The 6,000-nt window shown below is 42.6% G+C and overlaps 1 pseudogene; it reads left to right on the top strand.

Annotated features, from left to right (window-relative positions):
• Positions 1-1,579: 1,579 nt before the first annotated feature.
• LOC125506871 (uncharacterized) overlaps positions 1,580-6,000 on the top strand; it is a 46,631-nt pseudogene continuing 42,210 nt past the window's right edge.

Genomic DNA, 6,000 nt, shown 5'->3' with positions numbered 1-6,000 from the left:
CGGGAGTCCTCAACTCCTTGTGTGCGGCGGACACCATTGCTTCCCATGAATGCGGGGTACACGGCCGGCCGAAGGCAGATATTGGCGTACACACGGGCACCGTCATCGGGCATGCCTAGCAAGTTGAGAGCGGCATGGAGGGCCTGCAGCTCAATATCCTGGACAGCAACAACCTAGATTTCGTGCCGGGTGGCTGAAAGCGCAGGTATGGATGGCGTGGCCATCTTTCCCGGCAGGATTATGCAAGATATCGCCAAGTGAGAAAAATAAAAGGCCTCATCTGATATTTTGGATGTTAGTTTTCACACAAAAATCCGTACCAAGATGCTAGCAGGATGGTAGAATATAGAAACTTGGATATGGCAAGCAGCCACCGCCATGTCCCCCTTTCCATCGACCGGCCACATGGTCAGATCTAGAAGGAGAGATGCCGGGGCAATCTCAAAGCCAAATCCGATTTGCTGAGTTCCGTTAAATTACAACCATAGATATGAAACCCTTATCCGGCCCACTCAACTCCTGGGGTCTTTGGGAAAGAGAGGCGAGGGGCTGACGGTGAGGAATTTGGGAGGGGTTCTCGAAACCTAGTTTGTTTCGTCGCAAAAGTGTTTCCCGTCTATTGGCGTTGTGTTTGGAAAGTCTTTCCTAAAGTTCTATCCGACACGGGGGTGTTTCTGCAAAAGTGGGAGTCAATTGGATCAAGGACAACGCATCTCAATCTCAGCCATACATTCCAGACCAAATGGTACACATGGCACGAAGGCAGGCATACCATCATCACCAACTGACATTTTTATAGGAGTTCTCGAAACCCTCGTTTGTTTCATCGCAAAAGTGTTTCCCGACTATTGGCGTTGTGTTTGTGAAGTCTTCCCTGAAGTTTTGTCTGATGCAGGGGTGTTTCTGCAAAAGTGTGAGTCAAGTGGCTCGGGAACAATTAATGCATCTCAATCTCAGCGATATACATTTCAGATCAGACGATACACATGACAGGAAGGCAGGCATACCATCATCACCAACTGACATTTTTATAGAAATAGAGAGAAAAAGCAAGTTCAAAATCGAAATTCAAAACCCGAATCCAAAACAAAGAGGGGCTCATGGCTTCTGTCATGCATGTCAGATCGTACATTGGGTGGGCACGTGTCAGCCTCCCATTGCCCGAATGCACCCCATTCCCTCCCGTTTCCCGCCCTTTTTATTTCCCTCCCCACATCTTACTCCAGAAGCTTCTTTCCACCACCGCCACCGTCACCACCCTTTTGAGCTCGGGATCAGAATAGGACTTTCACATGATAAGGGGCTTAACCGAAAGAACATAGACGAATGGGCCAGGGTTATTCCCTGACCGAGGCGATCTCCGTGGGCTAGGTCCCAAACCTCATAGGGAGGGCAGCACAGGTCGAGTCCATGACGGAAATGATCCCTCCCGCATCCGGAGCACCGCTCCTCCTCCTTGTGCTGCCGTTTTCTATAAAGAAGAGAAAAAAATAACACACGCACGCCAGACGCCAAACACCGCAGGACGCGAACGTGGACGCGAGTAGCTCCTCTTCTCTAGTCCCCAAACCTTTCTAGAATGCCCAAGGCCAGCAGGCGGCGCAGGAAGGGAAATCCGGAGACGGAGAGGGAAGCGAAGAAGAAGAATAAGAAGAAGAAGAAGAAGAAGAAGAAGAAAAATAATACTAGGAGAAGCCTGGCAGAGGATCGAGGATTGATGTTTGCGGCCTTCGAGGGTGAAAAGGCCCAACACCGACCAAAATTAGGTACCAAACCTCCGCTTGATTCCCTTCCCAATCACGACATGACTAGCAGTGGTAGTAGCAGTATTGGTGCTCATTTTTTCTCTATGTATGTATGTATGTATGTATATGTAGGTCATGTGTATGATGGCGATGCGGCCGAGTCCTCGTCGGAGGAATCCTCGTATCCACCCAGCCCTCTGCTCCACAGACCCTACATCCCCGACGACCTAGCTCATAGGCCGGACATACGTGCCGCCTTCAAGCACGCCAAGGCCCAATACCAAGCAGATTTATTTACTAGCAAAAAAGTCTGTGCGTTGCAACGGGAAAGAAAACATAACACACGCTCTTAACTCAACAACCATCACTCAAGACCACAATTGGTCCATCTCCTTTATTTTTGCGAGGCATCATATTTGTGTTGCCGCTTATCCTCCTTCTCACCCTCGTCGGCGATGGCCTCGGTGTTCACACAAAACAACAAAAAACATGTGTTGAATATGGTTAATCTTAAGGCGTCTCTCTCTCTCTCTCTCTCGCTCGCTTTCTCTCACTCTCGCGATGGGAAATCTGTTGTTTTCCCCTGCGACATTTTTCAGAGGTATGCATGTGTAGTTATCGATATTTTCTTTTTCGTATATAGTTATAATGGGGTGTTTATTTACAATCCGGATCGCCGCCGGTATGGAAAAAACAAATCTTGCGCTATAAATTATAAGTTTGCTTCCATAACAATTTTTAAAAAATATTTAATAGGTAAAATTAATATCATATTTAGATTCCACACATTTTTCTAATAAAATTTCATATATAATATGTTAAAATCGAAGTTACGGTTTAAAAGATACAAATAATTTAAAAATTCATTTGGTTTGACTCAAATATATTCAAAAATAATATTTAAAAATACTTAATAGGTAAATAATCCCATATTCATATTCTATATATTTTTCTAATCAAATTTCATATATAACATGTTTAAATCGAAGTTATGGTTTAAAAGATATGGATGATTTTAAAAATCATTTGTTTGACTTAAATATGATCCGCGGATGAATTACCTAAAACATCAGGGGTTTTCGAAAAATGTAAAATAACGGTTCTGGTGTGACTTAAATCTGGACGGCAGGTTGATTTCAAGAAAAGACAGGGACTTTTGTGTAAAATAGGAAAATAACGATTCGTTTTAACTTAAAACATGATTGCGGGTTGAATTCTCTGAAATAGAGGGATTTTTTTGAAAAATGCCATGACGGACAAAAGAAACCCAATTTGCTTTATTATTAGGTAAAGATAAAAATATGTAGCTTGTCGGTTTGTCTTCACCTTGGATCGCTGCTCTTCTGTTTCGTGCATGTCTGACGAGCGACACCTTCTCCATATCCATGAGCCTGCAAAGAGTGCTGTGCTTTTTGCCGCCAACTCTATCATCACCCTCTCATCCTATCTTGGTACGTAGCTCTATACTTGATCCCAGGATATCACCCACCTAGAAAATATAAATTACTTTGCTCGACCGAGTGTTGTGACTTTCGGTTTGCTTTAATTGCAGATGATGAGCCGCTGAATAGGTGTTGTGCTTTGTGGATCCAACGGGACGACAAGAAGAATACCGCCGTGGTGTTGACGTCCCCGCATCTCATTCGCGCAAAGGATCCTGACCAGTGAATGGATGAGTGGACGGGCGAATATCATCGCAGGGCTGAGGTGAGCTTCTTAACCTTAATTCACTATTCTATTTATCTATCTTCTTCATTCACTAGTGTTTGTTTGTTACCTTTTTTTCTCTTTCATCTCAAAACTTGATCATTTGCAATGTGCCTCATCGACACCCGTTTACCAATTAAATGTGCCTTCTCTTCAACTTAGTATGTATGTACACTATGTGCTTCACATAGTATACTTGATTCAGTGTGGCGTTCACTTTTTCTGATAGTCAATCTCTCGAAAATGGTTTCCTCAAATACTACAAAAATTCTATCGCAGTGTCATAATCTTTTCGGTTATCTTTTCCAGGTCATTGTTTGTAATGCCCTCGATGCGGCTATAGCTCCCACATGTGGAGGCACGACTTAGAGACATAACCGCCACTACAAGAAATATGTCAACTTATGACCACCACTATTGGTCACTGAATGGTCACAAATTTCCATTTATGACCTTTTTGTGACCAAAAACATAAGGTCAAAAGCTGGGCATCGTAAACTGACTATAGCGACCTTTCTTCTGTAATGGTCGCAAACGTTTATGACCAAAATAAGTCCACTGTGGCGTTTTGGTCACTAGCAACCTCCCCAGGCCACGTAGGCATCCAGCGTGGCAAGATGATGTGGCACAAGATTCAGCCCGGTCCAATTCGGTTTTCTACATGGGCCTGGCCCATTAATTCAGCCCATTTATATTTTTTTCCTATGAATTTTTTGTCAGCTTCATGGACCAAGCCCAACATTGCAGCCTTTTTATTTTTGGCCCAGGGCCTTCATTGCAGCCTTTTTATTTTTGGCCCATGGCCTTCATTGCAACATTATAGCCTTTTTATTTTGGGTCATGGCCTTTTTAGTCCATAGATTTCTTGTTTTGCCCATTATATATTGGAGATGGTCCCACACGTCAAATATTTCAACATTGCTCAGATTATTTTGATAAGTGGATCCCACTTGTCAGGTTTCCATTTCACACATTTTTAAATCACCATTTCAAAGAAAACAGAACAAACATAATTTGTCAAATAACAGTAAATCTGTTCCGATGTCACAATCTATTACAGTCAAGCGGAATAAACAAATCTCTGGCAAGTGAATACAAATAACAGTAAATCCGTTCCAATGTCACAATCTCTACAGTATCACAATGCACCACAGCTTTGCACTTGGCTTCATGGATTTTCACTTCAAATTTGTCCTGGCTCTCCTGTAAAAGAGTAAACACAAAGGCTACCAGCATTAGTGTACTGCTGCTGAGGCCAGAACCAAACAATTGCAATGGCAACACTAATGTAAACAACAAAGTAGATCTACCCACTCGTACGTTCCAGCCTCACCTTTCCCTTCCTGAATTTGGACACTATCATGCAATACTATAAAGGGCAAATAAAACAATAGACTTGCATTGTGAAACGTTTGCTTTTACAGATCTTATAGAATAATTTGTTTATGCCAGAAATGCATCAGTTTGTACAATACTAGAAAGGGCAAATAAAACAACAGACTTGCATACGGCAAATAACACACATTAACCTGCTGTTGTTCTACACTTCAACTACCACATTCAAGCTCATGTTAGGCACCACCAACACTAACCTACAGGTACCAGCATGGTATATTGGTACAAGTGCAGGTCATGCAATGAACATCACCAGAGGTGCATCTTGAAGGATGCATGTCAACAGCTAGCAAAGTGTAGCATATTGAAGCATGCTTGTCGTGTACCTTCCATTAGAGCAGCAGCCCGTAAGAAGCCCTTCATCGTCTGTCAACAATAGTGGATTCCCTGTAGTAGGCAACGACAAAGAAAATGAGAGATTCAGGGCCTGTAGAGAAACAGAGTTCAGACCATAGCAAATAAGCATACAACTACAACAAAGCAGGGCATAATTCAGTTATAATCTGCATGATAATAACAGTAATACCAATTGTAGTAGTAAGTATACAGTTCTCTAAAATGAGTAGGTAACAAAGCCTCAAAGTATGCAGTGGACAAAATGGCAACCTATTAGTCCAGTATTTGATATACATGTCGCAGCAAATACATTATGCAAACAATAAAGACAAATTTGCAAGTGGGTTTTACTAGCTGAAGCTTAGAAGTCAACCACTTAGTCCACTAACTAAACTAAGGACCAATTCAATTAGCAGCAGATATATAGCTACCAAACCATATTTTGCAAAGATGTCTCTCCCAGAAAACCATATCCCCTACTCTCGAGCATCCAACAAACAAAGAATAATTCTACAGAGGCAGTCATGCAGATAGATATTCCTTCACCTAAGGTTCAGGTAAGTGCAAGAAGCATGAAAGAAACATTTTCAGAGCATCATTACCCAGTCATACTCTCCGCGGACCCTTTCCCCTCCATACTCCATGCCTCATACACTCCACACTCCAGCAACAGCACCTGCAGATTAACAGAAGAAGCATCCGAATGTGTCAGCAACAGCACCTGCACATTACTAGATGTCTGAATCGGGAAGAACATGTTTGAATGGAGAAGACGGAAACAGGACTCAAGCGAACAAGATAGAGGAAAGGAGAGGAC

Source organism: Triticum urartu, chromosome 5A (assembly GCF_056163025.1).
Source record: "Triticum urartu cultivar PI428250 chromosome 5A, HENAU_Tu73, whole genome shotgun sequence".
Classification (NCBI taxonomy): Eukaryota; Viridiplantae; Streptophyta; class Magnoliopsida; order Poales; family Poaceae; genus Triticum; species Triticum urartu.
Note: the sequence above shows the minus strand (reverse complement) of the source record. Positions and strands in the feature narration are given on the sequence as shown.